General features: G+C 37.3%; 2 long non-coding RNA genes across 5 annotated transcripts in view; one reads left to right on the top strand and one right to left on the bottom strand.

Annotated features, from left to right (window-relative positions):
* LOC106559853 overlaps positions 1 to 21,922 on the bottom strand; it is a 38,273-nt gene extending 16,351 nt beyond the window's left edge. The window contains exons 1-6 of the long non-coding RNA XR_005371679.1: positions 21,724 to 21,922; positions 19,783 to 19,907; positions 19,237 to 19,465; positions 18,851 to 18,910; positions 14,476 to 16,631; positions 11,878 to 12,636 (exon numbers count right to left, since the gene is read on the bottom strand). This is a non-coding gene — a long non-coding RNA (uncharacterized LOC106559853). The remainder of the gene's footprint in view (positions 1 to 11,877; positions 12,637 to 14,475; positions 16,632 to 18,850; positions 18,911 to 19,236; positions 19,466 to 19,782; positions 19,908 to 21,723) is intronic.
* On the top strand, positions 8,347 to 21,090 carry LOC102152332. 4 transcript variants are annotated; one of them, XR_005371677.1, is made up of 5 exons: positions 8,347 to 8,499; positions 9,614 to 9,723; positions 11,719 to 11,843; positions 16,795 to 17,369; positions 19,862 to 21,090. It is a non-coding gene; the product is annotated as an uncharacterized LOC102152332 (long non-coding RNA). The 4 variants fall into 4 exon arrangements; XR_005371678.1 differs by lacking the exon at positions 8,347 to 8,499 and adding an exon at positions 9,160 to 9,266; XR_005371676.1 differs by lacking the exon at positions 8,347 to 8,499 and adding an exon at positions 9,172 to 9,463.
* Positions 21,923 to 22,204: the final 282 nt, after the last annotated feature.

Below are 22,204 nucleotides of genomic sequence, written 5' to 3'. Positions count from 1 at the left end.
TTAGTCCATAACACATCCAACTGGGAGAAATTATTTACAAATAATGCAGCTGATAAGCAGTTAATATCCAGAATATATAAGTTCTACAACTTAACAAAATAGCCCAAATTAAAAATGGCTAAAGGACTTAGAGAAATATTTCTCCAAAAAATGATTTACAAATTGCCAACAAGCACATGAGATGTCCAACATCACTGATCCTTCGAAAGATGCAAATTACTATAACAATGAAATATTACCTCACACTATATGGATGGCTACTCTCAACAAAATAACAGGTATTAGGATGTGGAGAAATTCAAACCTTGTGTACTGTTGGTGGGAATGTACAATGGTGAAACCACTGGAAAATAGTATGACAATTCCTCAAAAAGTTAAAAATACAATTACTGTTTGATCCAGAAATTCCACTTCTGGATATATGTCAAAAGGAATTGCAGGGTGCCTGGGTAGCTCAGCCGGTTAAGCATCTGACTCTTGATTTTGGCTCAGGTCATGATCTCAGGGTTGTGAGATTAAGCCCTATGTGGGGCTCCGCTCTGGGCATGGAACCTGGTCAACATTATCTCTCTCTCCACCCTGGCCTTCCCACTGCATACACACACACACACACACACACACACACACACACCTGCCCCCCATGCTTGTACTCTTTCTCTCAATAAATAAATAAATAGGAACTGGAAGCAACCTCTCAAAAGAAATATGTACACCAATGCTTATAGCAGCATTATTCACAACAGCCACCAAGTAGAAGCAAGCAAAGTATCCATTGACAGATTAAGGGATACACAAAATATGGAATTTAGCTACAATGGAATATTATTCAGACTTACAAAGGAAGGAAACTCTGACATGTACTACAAGATGGATGAAACTGGAGGGTATTATGCTAAGTGCAACATAGCCAGTCACAGGGAGACAAATATTGTATGATTCTACTTATATAAGGTATCTAGAACAGTTGAATCTGTAGAAACAGGGTAAAAGTTGGATGCTGGGGGTTGGGAGAAGGGGATATAGGAAGTCGTTGTTTAATAAATGTAAAGTTCCCGTCCTGCAAGATGAAAAAACTTTGGAGATTCCTTGCACAATAGTGTGAATATCCTTGGCACTCTTGACCTGTGTACATTTAGAAATGACTAAAATGGTAAATCTTATGTGTATTTTACAGCAGTTAAAGATTTTGGAAGATTGACTAAACATCTGACTTAGGGATAGCAGTTTCTGAAACAAAGTGAACATCCAATGAATATTTGCTGACTGAATGAGAAGAATATTTTCATCAGGGGTCACTGTTTTCTTCAATGAAGCACATGTGTAACATTCCAAAATTCTGATGAAAAATCAGTGTATAGGTACTTTGATGTTATTTTATATAATTTGAAGACTTCAGAAAAATGTAGTTGCACTGAATATAAATGAAAACATATTATATGACTATCATTTTCAGAAGTGACCTAAAATTCCCTTGGCTTCATGATTTGTATAAATAAAAGGTTTTGGTGGATCATCTTAGTATTTTGCAAATTCAAGTTGATTGCTTGTGAAGACTCTGATAACTTAAAAAAAATGCTTAAAAAGTAACCTATTGTAAACTAGGAATAAAGGAATAATTTCCTAAATTTGATAAAGAACATCTGCAAAAAACCTACAACTAACATCATACTTGATGGCAAGAAACTCAAAGCTTTCCTCACCTAGATGAGGAAGAGGGCAAGAATGTCCCCTCTTAACACTCCATTTCAACATTGCATAGGAAGCCTTAGCTAATGCAATAAGACAGGACAAGGAAAAAAGGTAAGTAAATTGGGAAGGACAAGAGAAAACTGCTCACAGATGACATGATTGCCTAAGTAGGAAATCTGAAAGAATCAGCTTCTGGAACTAGTAAGTGACCATAGTAGGTTGCAGGATACAGGTGAAGGTGTAAAAGTCCATTGCTTCCTGTATATGTAGCAATATGTAGTGGAATTTGAGATTAAGAACAAAATACCATTTATATTAGCAACCAGAAAATGAAATACTTGAAATATGAAAATACTATGAAATACCATGAATAATGAAATACTATGAAAATGAAATGAAGTATAAATCTAATTAAAAATGTATAAGATCCCTTTGGAGAACACTATAAAACCCTAATGAATGAAATCAAAGAACTAAGTGATAGATATTTCATGGTCCAGGAAAGAAAGATTCAATATTTCCAAGAGGTAAGTCCTTCTTAACTTGATCCATAGATTCAATATAACCCCAATCAAAACTCTAGAGAGTTATTATGTCGTTATCAATAATCTGATTCTAAGATTTGTATGAGATCGAAAAGACCCAGAATAGCCAACACAATATTAAAAGAGAATTAGAACACTGACACTGCTTGAATTGAGACTTCCTATAAAGCTATAGTCATCAAGACAATGTGGTACTGATGAAAAAAATGAATAGATGAGCACAATAGAGGGCCCAGAAATAGACCCCATAAGTATAGTCAATTGGTCTTTGACAAAGGGACAAAGGTAAAACAATAGGGCAAAAGAAGTGTCTTCCACAAATGGTGCTAGAACAAGTGGACATCCACATGCAAGAAAATGTAGACAAGGACCTTGTACCTTACAAAGATTAACTCAAAATGGGTCACAGAACCAAATGTAAACTATAAAACTCCTAGAAGAGGACATAGGCGAAAACCTGGATGACCAGGACTATTGAGAATCCATTTCATAACTTCTGTAGTGACTGAGAACCCTATTAAACTATTTTGTATTAATTATTATGACATAACTTTGGGAGTAATTTCATTGACTTTGCTATATATGCAGCTTTCTTAAACTATTATATTAGCATTTTATATTATCTAGTAATGTCAAAGTGGAAACCTAAGGGAAAGCAAAGAGTGTGAATGTCTACAAATTCGTAATAAACTATTTCTTGAATGAATCTACATTCTTCACCCCTGCCCCCCAAACAAGGGTTTCCTTGTGATTTAAATAGACAAATACTAGGGGTCAGAGAGTGACTGAAGAGTTTGAGGAAATTGGTAAATGAAAGCAGAGGAGTAAAAAACAAAAAAAGTAAGAAAATTTATATTATTTATTCATAGGAATGTAATTACTACTTGCCTATGTTCATCTTCAGTTTAAATTAGGGTACTTCTTGGGGTCACCCTTGAAAATACGATTTGTTTTGTCATCGCCTGGTGCCCGTGCAATGGAGAGGTTACTTCCATTCTCCAGTTGAGCTAGAATCCTACAGTTCTATCAGGCTTAAGGTAACTTAATCACAATGTGCATAATTGTTGCTCCACCAAAAGCTAGTGGCAAGAGCATGCCAGATGCTTCTGTCGAGTTCCAGCTTTGTAAAACAGCATTTTAAAATCAGTTTCTTAATCTCTAAATCAGAGACCATGAATCCACAGATGCAGCTTCATTTCCAGAAGAAATTCCCATATGCTTTACACGGATCCATTCATTATTCAGGTTTGAGACACATGAGTTTTTCAAAAATTTTTTCCATGTATCAATACTGTTGCTTTATCGTCTTGCTCCCACTTCTTTTTGTTTGTTATAAGGATCATTTTAAAGATATTATCAGTATCTGCTTTACAGAAACGTATCTCTCTGGAACCTTCTACCTTTTTAGAATCTTTTCTGACTCAATTTACCTTAACAAATGCTTGTGCATTTATACTTCTGTAATATAAACATACTAGATACATTTATGTGACAACTTGTTTTTCTTATGCGAAACAAAATGTTATATAAAATTTGACTGAAAAGTCACTAAGCATCAGCGAATTTATTTTTATTCCAATCATTGTAAGTAGGCAAAAGTTGCAATACATTACTGATTGTGTGTTGCCCTGTGTGCCTGTGTGCATGTCACACTGTGTTGAGTGCAGCAAGGTACAACTCTGTTAGGTGCTGAGCGACGCACAGCTTCAGACGAATAATAGAGGGATGAGGTGTGAAAAGATATTAGAATGTCTGTAATGTAGTCACTAATGAAAATAGAGCTGGTGAGATGCTATGAACAGTAGGATATCACTTTTAAAGTACGTACCATAACAAAATAAAGTTTCTCAAGAATATTACATCAAAATGTTGACGAAGAGTAGTTGGTGATAGATTCAGCATGAGTTTGAAATGTACTTGTTATTTCCTGAATGTTCGATGAAGTTATATTCCTTGCAACCCGGTTTTTGTAGGAAATATTCCATGACTCGTAGAGATAAAATATCAGTAAAGTGAACAGGAATGGGACCAGCTAAAAGGGGATGGGCACCAAGAAAGTATAGTGTTGAGAAAAGGGAAGGGATATTGGGTATTTTGGGGGCGTGAGGCTCCAGTGCAGAGTTATTGGCATCTGGATAGTAGTGGAAAACTGCTACTGGGATTTTGGTGGAATACTTTGAAACCCAGGAGGAGAATTCTGCTTGTGATCTAGGAGGCAACATTGTAAATGCTATGGCAGGTAATGTAGTCCAAGCAGTGTTTTAGGAATATTACTCTGCTTACGGTGCTTAATTTGAATTGGTTACATCAAGGGAATGAAAAGGCTGGATAAAGGAATGCTCAGGTATTTTATAGGAATAAAAGATACTTGATCATGAACACAAACTAATTTGAGAATCAAGCTGGCTTTACCAAGGATAAAGAAGAAAAACAATAAATAATGTCTGGGTGTACTATATCCTTCCTGAATGAAAGAACTGCATGTTTCTCTGTAGACCCTATAAAAACCCCTTACTTACAAATGAATTGGTTTCTGTATACTAGGTATTCCTTAAATAAAGTCTTGGTCATATAAACTAGTTTTAAGAACTGGTAAAACTTCCGTATTAACTTTTTAATTGACAAAACACTTCTGTGGCTGGTACTTTATTAGTGATTTGGCATTTGAAATACAGCTCTCAGTCCAAAAGGAATGTGAGGTAGCTCGAGTTCTTTTACTGGGAATACACTGGTCAGTTAAAAGAAGTGACCAAGCATCAAAGACAATTTGGGCGAGGTAATACAAACAGGAAAACAACTTCCATTGACCTCTTGTTGGCTAATTTTAAAGTTAAGGGTATGACCCTCAGTCTTTAAATGGCCATTGGTTTATTAAAAATTGTAATTCTAATTTTTGATTTCATTTCCAAAAGTTAGAACATTTCCAAAGAATTCTTAAAATCTTAATTATCGAGCAAAATTTTAGATTTCTCCTCAGTAGTGTATTTCCAAAATTCTTTTAGCTTTTTTTTTTTTTTTTTTTTTTTTCCCACTTTCCAAGCTCCAATGATAGAAACCAGTCCTGTGCTTCCAAATTTCTGGAATAGTTGCAGATGAGTCGATAAAAAATGCCAACTTTCTGGTCTGGTCTAGTGTAATTACTTTTGTGGTAGTTTTGATACTTGGTGCTTTTAAATCCATTTACAGAAGAAATGCAGATTTTTTTCACTTTTATTTTTGGAGAAAATGTACTTAAGCAGGGGAAGTTTTTCTGTTTTTTCTTGTTTTTTTTTTTTTTTTTTTTGTATTAGTGGAAAAAAAACCTCTGGAAACATCTGTTTTCCTTCAAGTCTCTGACTTTCCATGTCCATTCCTCAGTTATTACCAACAACTGATTGTAAAGTGGGTGATTTTTCTAGGATGCTCTGTACAGAAGAACAGGAATTTAAGAAAGCTTGGGGATATGATATTTCTGAACCCATCAAGTATGCTCTTGGGATTGGCAAGCAATTCTCAGCTCTTAACAAATGAAACCATGACCTGGGTTAACTTGCTGTTTGGAGGTGGTTTGTGCTCATTTCACTAAGCGATCTTTATGCATTTGGAAGTAGAAACATTTAGAAGATGTGGGAGAGACAGTGAAGGTAGCATTATCCATGGCTTGGTATTGGACTTGGGGCTTGCTCTGCCTTAGGAGATAATTATTCTAGAATTTTCCTAATCCTGCCATGAATTTATTTAACAATTCTGGAGGATCTATTTAAGTTATTCTCAAATTTCATCTGCAAAGTAGGCATAAATAAACTTGTTTAAATCATTGGAATTTTCTGAACCATGACAAATAGAGGTATTAGGAACTTTATAAGTTAATAGAGAAAGAGATGTGATTAATGCTAACTTACAATTTCCTTAAAAATAGAATTGTTATAAAATTAATAGCACTTTTCCAGACCTTATTGGCATCACACTTGAAATCAAATGTGCCAGAAGTTTATTATTTTTTTCTTATATGTACCAAATTCTCCCACTTAATATACATTGATATGAACTGGTATAGTCCAACTCCATAAATATTGGTATACCCAGGGTTAATTCTCAATGCTCATCTGCTGGTGGCTTATCGCTCTGTCTTAGGTTGAGTATTGCAAAAAGTGGGCCCATGTGGATGCTTTGTAAGAGGGTATTGAGAAAAGATGCTGAGCACCTAAGGTGATAGCTTATAACCCACCTGAAATTTCATGGAAAAAAGATAAATAGAGCTTGGGGATTTCTTTGCAGTGCCCACTCTGTATAAAGCATAGAATTAGATTTTTTAACATTTATTAGCCCATTTAATTTTCACAAACCCCCTATGAAATGCGTATGATTTTCTTTTCCTTTCCAAATGTAGAACTTGATGAATGGATAGGTGTGTCATCACAGAGTTGGTTAGGGCAGCAGTGGAAGTCTAAATTCACTGTGACTCTGAAACTCAGACTCCCCACTGAAGGTCAGAGTTCCTAACAGTTGAAATTAGCCATCTAAATAAGGAGGGATGGAGGCAAATTAGTGGATTTCTTATTTTTATTCTATTTTTTGCCATTTTAACAATGCGGTTCCATTGATGTTGGTGAGGTGTTGTAGGCAAAATTCTAAGATGATCCCAAAGACCTCCTTCCACCGGTTTTCCTCCCTTGATTATGTTACCTTATATGGCAAAGGGGATTTTGCAGGTGTGAGAATTACTGATAATTTTACCTTAAAATAAGTAACACCCATCCTGATCATTTCCAGACCAGCTGAGCCTTATTAAATTACTTCATGTGGTTAAAGAGTAACCTTAAGCGTCGGAGGGATTCTTCGTGAGGAGAGTTAACTGCGGATGAGATGGAGAGTCCCTGAGGCCAGGACCTGGAAGTGGCCTGTAGGAGGAACTGAATTGTGCCAACAAGGTGAAGGAGATTGGAGGCAGACTCTTGCCCAGAACCTCCAGATGGAGTCCAGGCTGGCCAACACCACCAAGGTGGCCTGTTAGCCCCTAGCAGAGTCGTTGGTCCCTCTGGACTTGTGACCTGTAGGAATGCAAGTTGGTCAGTGGGTATTGTTGTAAGCTGCTCAGGTTCTGGTAATCACTTCCGTGGTGAGAGAGAACTAATATGTTGCATGAATGGTCAAACCCACAATGCGCTTACAAATACCAGTACTGCCCTTGACACAATTCCCAATCACAAACTTGACTGCCTACTTAGATAACTGTTAATTTTTTCTTCTTCAGTCTGAGGAGATTCACTGAGCTTGTCTTTTTCTCCTTTATCTGAGCAGGATGACTTGTGTCAAATCAGAATAATGAATTGATTCTGTCCCCCTTTAAGTTTTCCTAAACATTGTTTAAAAGAAAATAGAGTCTGGTCTAAAACCTACAACTTCTTAAATGCACGAATAGCGAGCCCTGTTTTCAATAAGAGACATAAAGACCTACGTGGTAGCAGAGAGCTGCCTATAAAACCCATCCACGTCTGTATTGTCTGTATTTGTGAAGGAGAAACTTATCGCAGGAAAAGCATCTTGTGTACTGTTGAGAATTAAAAATGCTTTGAATCCATTGGAATATCTGGCAACTTTGCTGTAAAGTCTTGTTTTTATTAACATGGTTTGGGCTGGACCTTTCTTTGATAATTTAAAATTCCTTTCCACTCTCCCTCCTCCCTGCCTCCAACCCCCATGCTTAAAACATCATTGGTATTTTGGCAAATCGGGCGGACTTAAAAACAAACTACTTGCTTACATTTTGTCAAGCATCTGTCTGACACAAAAATATGTTGATGGGCAAGCTTCCTCCGTGCTGCTCTTGGGCACATACTTGGTTTTGCCGTTAGAACTCATGAGCTGTGTGTAATGCACACAGCACTAACTGGCCTCATTATGCCTTTGCAGGAACTTTCTCCTCCTCCAGAAGCCTAACTGCTGCACATGAATAAAAGTATTCACAGTGTTGCTGTCTGTCCCCCTCTGCAACATTCTGTAATCCCTCCTCCTTTAAAAAAAGTAATCTATCCTTATTATACAACTATCTATCTTTACTACTGTGATATAACAATAATTGTATTATGTTCACTGATTCTGTGGGTCAAGAGTTCAGATAGGGCAAAGCAGGGCTGGCTTGTGTCTGCTGCATAATGTCTGGGGCCTCAGCTCAGGGAGTTTCAAGTATCTGAGGGCTGGAATCATCTGGAGGCTCTCTAACTCACATGGCTGGTGTCTGGGCTCATATGACTCAAAGGCTGGACTCAGCTGGGACTGTTGACTGGTACAACAACTCATGACCTCCCCGTGGGGGCTGTGATGCATGCGGCATAGTGGTTAGGTTCTGGGAGAGACCATAGTAGAGAGGCGGTGCCCAGAGTGAGTGTTTCAAATGACCAGGCCCATAAGGGCAGCATGGTTTTATACTCAGTCCCAAAGTCCTATCACGGCCCCACACTGTGCCTTGTTGATTCAAGCAACCAGAAATCCATCCAAATTTAAGGACAGGAGAAGGGTAATAGATTTTGCTTCTTGATGGGAGGGTAGCAAAGCACATTTCGGGAAAGCATTTTGGACAGGATCTATTTGGTGACCTGCTTTAGGAAATATGGCACACCGTAGTTCACCCTCTGGGCCACAGCAATTCATATCCCATGACATGCAAAATAGTCACTGTCTCTCAAGACCCCAAAACATCTCCTTCTATTTTAATTTCCACCTCAGGCTTAAGACCCAGAATCTTGTCATCTTAACCGGGCAGTATGTAGATAAGACACCATAGATACAGTTCCTCAAGTGTGGTATCTCTCAATCTGATCTGTGAACAGAAGAGACAGGCTGTGGGTCCTCAAAGCAGCAAATACACAGTAGATAAACAGATTAGGATAACCAGAGCAGACCCTCTGATGCAACAATAGGCCCACTGTTCCATAGCAATTCTGAAATCCAGCAGGGATTATGGTTCCAGTCCCTGGAATAAGGCTTAAACTTACAACCTGAGACATGTTCCTTTGGCTTTTGGGTCCATCCTGGGCTCTTCATTCAACTTGAGTCATACTTTTTCATAAGCCACAGCTTATGTTGACAGCTAAACAGAATTTTATTTATTTTTGTTTTTATCTTGTATCTTATCTGTAGCTCAGGGATTTAAGGATTTCCCCCCCCCCCCCCCATTTTGTTCTATCTATCCCTTTTAGTCTCAGCAAGACAGTTTCTTTAAGAACTTTGTGGATTTGTTATATGTCAATGTATGAGCTTAGCCCTTTAGATAAAATCCATATTCACAAATCTCTTAGAGATAAACCCATTTCTGTTTTGGGCCTCCCATGTGACTTCTGTGGAATAGCATCCTTAACATTTTTAGAAACGCTGATTTTTTTTTTTTTTTCTCTTAACAGAGACACACCTTGGGGGCCACCAGAAGGCTTTTGTCTTTCTGAACATGTCTACGGGTCACGGACAAACATCATTCTGATGTCTTCATGATGGTCTTCACAGTTAACCAAAGGTTTCCTCTGTGTTCTGAGACAATATTTTTCTGCTAGCACTCTGGTTTTGATAATTATACGAAAAACCCTTTCTTATTTGAGAAGTCTTTTCTGGCTGGAAATGCTTTCCTCAGGCTTCTATTGCTGGTTTTGAAAACTGAAGAAAGTTTGATTTCTAGTTAGTCTTTCTGCTCTCATATTCTGCTGTAGGCAGCTAAGGGAAGCCATGTGTACCTCAGCTCCTGTCCTGAAACCTCCTTACCCAGCCTATTGAGCTCATGGGTTTGTTTCTTATTTTCTACATGACCATGGATGACTGTTGCCAAGCTCCCTACAGATCCCTGTGAGTTTCCTTTCCTCTGGTGTGCAATAACCACTTCCTAAATCTCTCTCCAACTTTTTCTGACTACCCTTTAGGTATTCAATTACTTTCCTGTGGCTGCTGTAACCAATGGCCACAAACTGGGATGTTTAAAACAACAGATATTGAGGGTGCCTGGGTGGCTCAGTCAGTTAAGTGTCTGCCTTTGGCTCGGGTCATGATCCTGTTTTTTTTGTTTTTTGTTTTTTCCTGCTTTGTTTATTTGTTTATTTCTAGGTTCCTATCTAAGTATACCTATTGTTAGAACAAAGGGCAGGCGAATCCAGCAGATTCAGCATTAATAGTGAACAAGTGTTCACCCTCATTTATAGAGTAGATGAGTAGATCCAGGAACCAAAATAATGTGCAGACAGCTCATGGGCTGCAACCTGAGCTACATTAAGGAGTCAAAAAGAAATACAGTGTAAATGGTTTTCACTCAATAGCTGGGGAGTTAATAGTGAACTTGAGAACTAGGTGCCCTGGTTATATCTCATTGATAGCAGGTGTCAGCTCTATAGTTTAGGGAAATTTATTTGTTGTTGTTGTTGTTGTTGTTTTTAATTTTTTCAAAATGTTATTTATTTATTCATGAGAGAGGCAGAGACAGACATAGGCAGAGAAGCAGGCTCCATGTTGGGAGCCTGATGTGGGGCTCGATCCCAGGACTTCAGGATCACACCCTGAGCTGAAGGCAGGTGCTCAACCACTAAGCCACCCAGGCATCCCTAGGGAAATTTATTATGTGCCTCCGCATCCTCATTTCTAAAATGGAGATAACATTACCATCCTTATATGATGTTGGGGGGATTAAATTAATACCTATATGCAAAGCACCCCGAACAATATAAGAAACAGCAAATAATAGTGTATACTAAGATTTCAATTTTAAATAGTCTTAACACACATAGCAATTTTAAATACTCTTACCACACATATACACAGATATCCTCCTTAAACACACAAAAACATAAAAGACTCAAATCACTATCTGGTAGTTCCTTGTGAACCAAATAGTTATGGAAAAGCTTGGGTGCATCATGAATATTTGAGAGCTAAGCCTGACAAAAAAAATTGAAAAGTCACTGAGGCAAAAGAAATATTTTGTTAAAAGATTTATATATATGAAGAAGAGAGAGTGTGGGGGTGGGGATAGAGGGAGAGGGAGTCTCAAGCAGACTCTGTACTAAGTGCAGATCCCAACACAGGGCTTGATCTCACAACCCTGAGATTAGGACCTGAGCTGGAACAATGAGTCTTATACTTAACCAACTGCATGACCCAGGCACCCCAGAAAAAGAAATATTTTAAAAATACCCAAGTGTTATCCTTTTTTGCTTTAATAATTCTCTACAAGATAAACGTTTTGGAAGACCTAAATAACTGGCCAAGATGCCTGAAAGAATTTCCCCCCATCATTTGTTCTTTAGAATCTTTTTTTTTAACTGATTAGTGAAATTAAATTCATGTTTTTGAACCATTGCACATAAAGTGGGTTTGGAGAGTATTATTATATCATTATTTTTCAGTTTATATCTTTGGGAAGTACACTGAGAGTTGACCATGGAGGAAGAGGGGATTCAATCATAAATAGATGATGCTTACTTGGAATATTGTCTTTCAATGCAAAGTTGAAGGAATTCTCCTTTTACAGACTCAAATTAGAACCATCTCAAGAAACCATACAGCCCTTTTGAAAATGAAAAGTAAAAATTACCCTGGAATATCACACTAATGGAATTGAAGGGGAAAAGTGCAGGGTGAGAAAGAAGGAACACGGTAAGCCCCAGAATTTCCAAACACAAGGACTTACTCTCTAAGCACTTAGATGAAACTTTTCCTTTCATAGGAAGTTGGCCTCAAAGTTTTCTGGGTGTATATTTGGACTGTCAAGCCCTGGATGACTAATGTGTGGTTTGCTTATGACTTTTGACCTGTGGCATAATGGGCTGGCTCAGACTCTAGCATCTCCACGGTGACACATTAATGTCATCCATGTCCTTTCATGGAGGAAGGATTTCCCCTTCCTCAGCATCCCTGCTACTGCCTTGAATACGTGAGCGTTCTCATGTGGAAGTCTCTCAGTCATCCCCCCAGGACCGATCAGTCACCTTGTCATCCTTGTAAAGACATGGCTGCCAGTCTCACAGTGAAATAGGTACAAAAGAGAATTGTGACCAGAGGTAATTTTGAAACTTCTTATCATCACCAGTGTTGCTACTTTTGTCCAGTGGAGGATGCCAGGAGTGCTGCAGCCTCGGGGGGGTCCAGCCACCATTTTTTTCAGCTGGGGCTGCTTGCACAGTGGGCCTCACCCAGGCAGTCACCCACGTGTGTTCTTGTTTTGCACAGCATCTCCCGACACACATGCTGGTTATCTTCTTTTGTTGACACAAATATCATTATGGCCGTAAGTTGGTGGGTACGATGTGACGTTTGAGATATTCTTTGTGTGCCTCACAGTGAAAACTCTGTGCAGCTGAAACTGAACATTGTTTTCTCTGACTTTTAATGGCACGGGTGGAAGTTGAGAGCTCTCACATCATTATTCAGGATTTGGCAGATTCTTGAACTGGATTGTAAATGATTAGAAAAAAAGAGACTTTTTTGAGCAAAATACTGCTTCATCATCCTTAGAGTGCTTTAGTACTCTAAGCACTAAAGCCTGTATGTGAAGATATCAGTGTGGTCAATACTTCTGAACTGATAGAAACTCATTTCTCTTCAGCTTTTGAGGACGTTTGACTTGCTGCCTGCACAGAAAACCCTGACCCTGAAAATATTTTGCGCACTTCACAATATTCTCTGCATCACCAAGGGCAACTTTGACTTCCTTGGCCTCCACTTTCAATTTTTACAACATTCCTTGAAATACCACAGTTGGTATCTGTGTCTGATTGATGAAAAATCTAAGATGTAGAAGGAGAAATAATAAGTCATTTTGTCTTCCAAACATGTGCTTTTAACCACTAGCTACTTATTCTCCAAATCCATTAATTAGAACAATCATAACTACAATATGAGGATTTCTGAAGAAGTTTTAAAAATTGTATAAAGTGCCAAGCGTAAGGCTCAGATATAGTAGATACTTCATTTAAAAAAAAAAAAAAAAAAAAAAGGTGTAAGAACTTGAATGAGATGAAAAGGTCCTTGGATTAGGTATGTTTCCATATTACTTAAAATGAAGAACTGATTTGCCACATACATATTAGGCTTTGAAAGGCCAAAAAAATTCTGGTTCTCTTCTCCTGACTTCAGAGTTAGTTATAGCAGGAATTAGCCTGTTACTCTTTATGGAGTGATTATGTGCTAACAGTAAGCTAGTGTCTTTTACTGAACAGCATTTTGTATATATTATGACTGGTTCAAGGACTGAAACATTATTAGTCAAATATTTTTTTCTCCAAAATTTGGCTGTGAAAATGATGGTCTAAAATCACTTCTGCCCATTTCTAGCTCCAACTATTTTTGCCTCTAGTAGGCACAAAAAAACAAAAAAACAAAAAAAAAAACAAAAAACCCCACCATGATAATCTACATGGAATAGAATGTACATAAGGTTTGGCTTTTGGGGGGATTATGACACAGAAAAGTGATGAGGGTATCGTACTTGTTAGCTACTCAATGGACTAGACATAGCATCTTAGTTTGAGGAGAATCAGTGAAAAGAAGAGCATGTTGAAAATGGCCGACCTTTCTGAGATCTGTGGGAAAATCTATATTAGTCCCACATTACTGATCTGACTCTCAAAAGCCAAAAATGAAGCTGAATCTTCCTTGTCTTGAATCTAGGGAAAGTAGAATTCCTCCAAGTGTTTCTGCACAAACAACTCCCTACCTACCAGTAATGATCCATAAGAATTCTAAAAAATGTGATTTCTCGATTAAACGACTCAGTAGGTAAATAGCAAGAGAGAAGACAATCACCTTTGAAGCTTAAGTTGTTTGACTGGAAGATCAAGTACAAAAATATTTCAAAACCCAGAAAAAAACTGAAAATTGAAAAAAAAATTGAAAATCATGATGGAAAAAGGAAACACATTTGGGACGACAGATTTAAGAAGCTAAATGTGTTACTAATAAGACTTCTAAGGAACAAAATATAAAACACTGAAGATAAAATAATATTGTATTAGATGTCCATTGCTATAGAACTAATTATCTCTAAACTATGTAGCTTAACATAATTTTATTATTTCATAGCTTCTAAGGGATGGGAACCCAGGGGAACCTTAGCAGGGTGGAGTTCTGACTTGCTCTCGAACCATCTGCCAAGACTGCTATGTCTGAAGTTGATTGTTGCTGAAGTATCCTCTTTCAAGCAAATTCATGGTCTAGAGAGAATGAAATAGTGGGCAAGTGCTCCATAGAGAAGCCAAAATCTTACAACTGTATCTCAGAAGTGACATACCATTATTTGTGCTGTACACTGCAACAGATCCGCCTTGGCACAGTCTTTGAGGGGACTCCACAAGATTGTGAATACCAAGAGGTGGGGACCATTGGAGGTCATCTTCAATGCTGTCTACAATTATAGAAGGAACACCTTTGGAGTTGAAAGAAATTTGAATCTGAAATTTCAAAGCATTCACTCCATTATAGGCTGGATAAGAAGACACACATGTATATTCTGCATAAAAGGCTTGAATGCCAAATATTAAGTGAAAATGAAATACAATATTAAACTCATTTATTACTACAAAGTGAAGAGCATCAAACTGGCCAGAAAATTATCTTTGTAAGAATATAGACCAGAAGACTGGGATGGTAACTACAGATGAATGAGAAGAAAGGACCACAGCTCCAAAGTTCTAGATCACTAAGATAGCATACCTAAATAAAACATCAGCATGAGTCTAGAATGTAAACTATTCATTTATCCCATGAGAAAAACAATTGAGAAAAATGCATTAACTGATAACCAAATAAAGGGTTATACAGAATTCAAAATATGAGAAGATAAAGAAGAAAAGAAATAGAAGCTCTGTAGCGTGCAGGTTCATGAGCCTATACCATACTAGTGTCAAAGAAGAACTCCTATAAAGGAAGCGTAGAACCCTCCATATTTGGTAACAGCCTCAAAATTTCTGTGGTTTTCTATAATAAAAACTTAGTCCTCACTTGATTATGCTAAACCTCTTCACCTTGGGTGACTCTCTCAGATAGCCAACCTCTCTAACGCCTCTCAAATTTCAAACCACTTAAGTTCTGAGGCTCTACCATCTTAAGACAAGTGCTTTTCCATGATTTTTCAGGGAGAGGTAGAGAGAAGCTATAAAAAGTGCGCAAAAGCTTTTTGCTGACGCAGCTTAGAGATGATCCGCATGACTTCTACTTACATTTCCTTGGCTCAAATATGTTCCATGGCCTCAACTGAGTGCAGGGGAGCTGGGAAGTGGGATATAGAAAATAAAGGGCAGCTATGTGTTGATGAACACTAAGGTTATCCACTCTGCTGTTAAATGATCCTAGCAAACATGAGGGTAAGAAATGGAGGTCAACTGAAATCATGGGGAAAGGCAGGGAAATGAGCAAGAGGTTAGAAATAAATTATTTTAAAGTTGTCATCTAATTGATAAGGGCAGGGGGATACTCAGTCTTTATTAAAGAAAGGAGTTTTTATCTTGTCTTCATATAAAAGCTTGCTTCTCTGTATGACAGCAGAGAACGCAAAACCTAACAATAAATGGGGTGGACAGTTAAAATGGATTTTGTTGATCATATGAACAAACATAACACAGTGAGTGACAACATAAAATTAAGAGTAGGGCATGTTAGAAAAATAAAATCAACTATAAAGGACATTAAAGTAAATGAAAGCAAATGAAAGCTTAGAAGAGAAAATCTAAAAAATATATTAAAAAATTAAAAATTAAAATTAAAAAAAGAAGAGAAAATCTAAGAATCAAACTTAAAACAAGTGGGTCAGGAAATATTGAAAATAAAGAGGCAATTATAAACTCATAACAGAGTGGAGATATTAACATCAAACAGTGCAGTTCCTTAAGATTAAAAAGACTGAACAGAATTAAGGGGATACCGTATAAACCATTTCCATTCCACTTTACTTAAAAACACACCCCTGTAGCAGACAGAAATTATACCAGTACTGGAAATCGGTCATTAACACTCTACATTGACTGTGTACACAAATTGGCAACAGGTGCTTCTATTCAGCTTGTCTTCATTTTGCACTTGTTCTCATCCTAAGTAGCTTGATATTCTGGTGTGATGTTCTTTAACTTGGTAGGTGACTCGGAGTATAATATTTCCAATATAGAAATGGATGACTATGACCAGTATTCAATTTATTTAATGCCATAAATTATATATATATGCTTATATTTAAGTTTATACACACATTTATATTAATTTATATGTATATAAGTTCATAAATTCTTTATTTGTCAAGCACCTGGCTCTTGAGCAGTACTTCCAACTGTCTCATCAGTCCAGTGACAAAGGTCCTGTACATCAATGTAAAACGTGTGAATGTCCTGAATACAAATGGCATCCATCCTCCTTTCTCCAGTGGTGCAGCTCTCTTGTACTTTCCACTGGCTGGAGCTGAAATCCAATTGTAACCATTTAGTTGCTAATTGAATCAGACTTTTGTGTTCCACACAATGATTCTATGGGGCAAATGCATTGAAAACAGGAAACATTTAAATGAAACCCATTCCTTTAGTCTGCCACAGCTGAGATTTTCTCTTTTTTTTTTTTTTTAAAGATAATATCTCAAAGGTTCACTTGTTGAGTTTACTTGGCAATGGAAAAAAAACATTGCAGAGAATATGAAATTACATGGAAATGTCTGGTTTAACATAAATAGAACTGTGTGGCGCAGAAGCTTATGAGGCCATGGGGGACTTGCAGCTATTCTGTTACCGAAAGGCCGACTAGGTCAGCAGGCTGTACGAGAAAGAGCCAAGTCCATCAGGCAAATATGAGGACTGACAACCTGGTCGTAGCCTCCCAAGGCTTGACGCGATGCAAGACGGAAAGGTGCTGTCTGAAGTACTGAAAGTGAACTTCATTTGCAAAACTTACAGATTCCTTTGGTGATTAAAAAAAAATTGGCAGACTGCGTTTGATATTTCTAAATGGAATAAATTAATCTTTGACTATTTTAGTCTGTCCAAGAGCCAAACACACAAAAATGAAATAATGGTGAGAGATGTATTAAAAATGGTATCTAAAAGCAGGCTTCACCCCTTGAGACTACTTGAAGCAAATGGGCACTCTAAAGAGGCAGATGTCTCAGAATTTTCTTGGAAGGTTAAAATCCGAAAAGAAGACAGCAAGGTAAGAGAGAAAAACAAAATTTGAGATCATTTCTGGTCCTTCCTTTCAAATAGTACTATTGTTCATAACATTGTGTGAAGAAAAATACATGGAAGGCTGCCAGGAATAATGTTTTAAATTTACTCCATTACCTACAACTTATTTGACATCTGTTTGGAAACTGTAAGTGGCATTGTAACCTGAAAGGCCATTTCTGGTTCAAGGAGGTTGGAGGCCACATTCTTGTTCCTTTATTATTTTTTTAAATCCCGAATAGCATAAGCTTCTAGGAGACATCATTCAGCTTCCAACCAGACACATTGTTTTGAAGCTTTCTAGGGATGAGTTTAGAGCTGCCACTTAGGGGTTGAGGTGGGAGGTATAGGGTCAGAAAAGAGAAAAAAGGCTAGGGAATTGCAAACATCTGGCTTGAAGTTTTTGTTCTTACATGCTTAGGGACAGTCTTCCTGAAAAGTGAAGGAGTGACGCTTTGAAAAGTCATTGTCCGTAGTTTTGAAGCCTTTTCATAACATATGTGTCTATTTTGGTTCCTGAAAAAATTGCTTTTTTCAAGCTTATGCAATTATGTGATCCAAACTTAGTTATCTCAGGATTGTAAGTTACTAGATGAAATGAATAGATGCTATTTATTCAGTGCTTTCTACTGAAAGTAACCACAATAAGTGAGAAAATTAATAGAAAATATATGAAAACTGAATGCTTTGGAAAGGCTCAGTCAATCGCTTCTTGGCCTTTTGGCGAAGATCAAGTGAAAGGCTCAGTCAAGGAGAGTCAATTAAAAAAAGTTGTCCATTAGGTCTAGGCAAGCTAACTATCAATATTTGTCTGCTATGAAATATAGCAGAAGAATATTATTTCTTTGGATTGCTTTATAAGTGACTTAAATTTCTCAGTTCCTTTTAATGAAATAAAAACTCAAAAACAAAGCACTACTGGTAAGTAAATGCAAGAAAGCCAACTGCCAATTCCAAAGACAAGATCTTGTTCCTATAACAACAACCTAGTGAATTAGTTCACATGCATATAAACATTTATATTTAAAGCATGATTATATTCTTAATAATCTTCACTTTAACTTCTTAGACTAACTGGTGACCAACTATGACTTCTAGTTATCTGTGGTAAGACCCTTCCAGTCCAATAGAGTTTAATCTTGAGACACAAATTATACCACAAGCAGAGTTTAAAGAATCTTATTAATTTAGTGTCTTTAATATTAGACAGTGAAAATTGAGTACCTCATACAATCCATACCGATTGCCTGACTTAATGCCAAATGTGATTCAGCAAAGAATCTCAGTTGAGATTTTGTTAACATTTCACTCCACACCCAATTCTCCTCCCACCCAAACTGTTTTTCTTTTAACAGAGATTTTATATTTTTATCTGAAGACTAATAATCCAAAATGCCATTAAAAGGGAAGTTAATTTTCTATTTTTCTTAGTGCAAAGCATGTTTGCAAGAACTCTTGAAGGCTTACCTGGCTGGTGGCTCACAAGTGCTGGTCAGTGCATGACCCTCCCCGAGAGCCTCTCCCACACTGAAAGGTGTAAAGCATTTTCAGATTGTGAGATGGGACTACTTGGTGTTCCCGTAAACATCACAGACCCAAAAGGCAGAGGAACTTGGGGAAAAAATGCCACCTGCCGGGCGAGCAGGGCATCCCTTACTTCTCCCAACTTTGGAACAAGATTCTTATGAAGACCCTCGCCCCTCCTTCCCTCCTCCCCTCCTAAACCCCCAAACTGACACATGCCATGTAGTGTCTGGGAGGAATTTGTCCAAACTAGAGTGTTGAAATAGAGTTTTTAAAAATCTGATGATGGACTGGTCCTTCGCTTTCTGAAGTGAAGCAGTCAAGCATACCTGTGTAAAATCAAAATTCACAATGTGGCTCCCACAGTGTGACTGGTGGCTCGAGAGATCACTAAGGGCCCAGGCTGCTCTTCTCTCCTACATTGGTGGTGAGGCTAATACTCTCCTCTTCCTCCATCTTCATACATCATATGGAGATTATAATTTCCAGGAATTGCCAGTCAGGAGATTGTGCGGTCATGGCGTCATAAAAAGAGAGAATCCCTGTGACTTCCGGGAACTGAGAGAAAACATTCAAAAGAAGAGAAATGATGGGTTCTTGCCGTGCCTACCAAAAATTAAAAATAATTTAAGCTAAAATATCACAGCACTGATGACAGAATCAAAAACAGATGGATTAAAAAAAAAAGCAGATGGCCTTGGAAGCAATCAACAATTCATAAGAAAATAATACATAATAATGCACACATAGAAAAAGAATGCCGCACACACAACTCACATGTAGATGAAGAAATAATTATTTATAAATATTGGTAGAGTAATTGGCTAAATTATTTGGGCAAAAGTTAAATGAAACCATACCTCTAGGAAACTTACTTGTAAGTTTGTTTTTTCTCTGTATAATTTTACTTCCTTATGCTAGATACTCTACTGCTCTATGAATTTCATATCCTAGGAACAGAGCCCGTCCAGTGTAATTCTCATTGGTGTTACTGTTGCGCCTACAAGAAGTCGAAGTCATTGTTGTGGAAAAGGAAAAGAAGCATGACAGACTTGCCTATAGAGCATTTTCCCATATGGGGAAGAGAGACAGGTTCATATCCCAGCTTCAATCTTATGGAGACTTGTAGATGTTTCTCTGTGATGAATGACACCATTTTTTCCAACATTGACATAATTCTAAAATACCTCCTAATTACTGCAAATGGAAGGAGGCTATGCATATAGAACATGAAAAATAGCAAAAAAAAAAAAGTTTGAACCCATAAAATAAAATATATATATATATATTTGTACACAATACACAGACTATATAAACTACATTACCAGGCTAAAAACAAACAAGAAATGTATGAACAAGTAAATAATCAAAATTAAATTAGTATTGTTGTTTGAAAAGTTCAAACACTTTGACTAGTAAAGCAACCCAATAAAAATTGACAAATTGTCACAGAGAAATAATACACAAAATCATACCCTACCTCATTGCTGATCAAGAGACTTACAAATTAAAACAATTTAAGATATCTTTTTCCACCCACAAATTACCTAAGATTATTTTTAAAATAATATTTGTTGGGTTGCAAGGAAACTTACACTCTCAAAAAATGGTAGTGTGAGAACCAAAGGTTCTAGAGGATGATGTTGGAACTATATATCAAGGTCCCTCAAAGGTTAATACGTTTGACCCATAGATTTGATAGATAGGTACTAGCTTAAGGAAGTAGAGCTGTGACAAAGTGCATAAAGAATTACAGATTGTAAGTAATAGAGTGAAAAGTGTAAGTTAATTAAATGCTAAAATGTAATAGAATAATCAAAGAGATTTTGTTCGGCTGTAATATGTGGTCATGCAAAATGGAGATATTGTAAAAGAAAAAAGTTTACACAAACATTAAGCCCTGGATGCATGAAACAAATCTGTACAAGCCAAGGGATCCCAGTTTTGTAAATTCATGAATATAGTCATAAAAATATATACAGCTAACATAACGGTTAAGCTTGGATGGTGTAACAGGCCACTTTCATTTTCTTGCATGTATACATTTCTGAATCTTCTACTGTAAAATGGTATTTTTTCCAGAAATATAGAGACAGTGGACAAAATAGGTTTGATTAGATTTTTTTTTAAGATTTTATTTATTTATTCATGAGAGACACAGAGAGAGAGGCAGAGACACAAGCAGAGGGAGAAGCAGGCTCCATGCAGGGGGCTGGATGCGGACTCGATCCTGGGTCTCCAGGATCACGTCCCGGGCTGAAGGCAGACGCTCAACTGCTAAGCCACCCAGGCGTCCCTGATTAGATATTTTTATTTTTATTTATTTTTTTTTTTTGATTAGATATTTTTAAATGAATTATTATTTCACATTATCCACAGCCTTGTATCTTCTCTCCTACTAAGAGTTGCTCTTCAAAATCGAGTTTGGTTTTTTTTTTTTTTTTTCCTCTTCTTCCTTTCCTCCTCCTTACCCCCCTCACCTAGGACCTATGTAAAGCAAGTAGTGGGTCATTCAGAGAAGCATCTGACACTTGATTTCAGCTCAGGTCAAGATCTCAGGTTGTGAGATAAAGCCCCTCATTTGGCTTGGTGGGGAGTCTGCTTGAGATTCTCTCTCTCTTCCCCTTTCTCCCCCTCTGCCCATCTCCCTGCTCATGTGCATGCTCTCTCTCTAAAAATCCATAAATAAATCTTTTGAAAAAATTAAGCAAGTGAAGGCTTATTCTCAAAGGAGAGATCTTATGGAATTTGACTCAGCAAATCAGTCTTTCTGCAAAGGAGTAAACAAATATGAGGAAAATGAAACACGTTCTTACCTTAAGATGTGCTGAATTCCAAAATCTGTACATACACAATCAAGTATTGAATAAATGTTTGAGTATCACCTATATGCAGAGTCTTCTATTATGGCCTCTGTATGCACGGTTGCATTGAACCTGTACAGCAGCACTGTTACCAGGTGGATTAAAGAATTAAGGCTTCGGTCATGTGGTCTCACAGCTTTTTGAACTGTGCTCTTCCTGCTATACCGAAGGAAATGCCATTAGAAGAGCTGATTTGGGGCAATCTATTTTTTGCATTTCCTGTTGGCAAAATGAGATATGTGAAAGTGCTTGGGGATTTAAATATAGTTTTAAAATACTGCTATTTCCTATATGTAGAGATTTTTCCAAAATAAGATGGCTTAGAATTTTGGAAAGATATCTAGCCACCTGGAAACTCTGAAATCTAGACTGCAAGGTTTTTGTGATAGTCTAATCAAAATTTGTATAGGTGGGTGTTTTATTCCAAAACCAG

This window comes from Canis lupus, chromosome 16 (assembly GCF_011100685.1).
Source record: "Canis lupus familiaris isolate Mischka breed German Shepherd chromosome 16, alternate assembly UU_Cfam_GSD_1.0, whole genome shotgun sequence".
Lineage (NCBI taxonomy): Eukaryota > Metazoa > Chordata > Mammalia > Carnivora > Canidae > Canis > Canis lupus.
The sequence above is the reverse complement of the archived record's forward strand: the minus strand, read 5'-3'. Positions and strand labels throughout refer to the sequence as shown.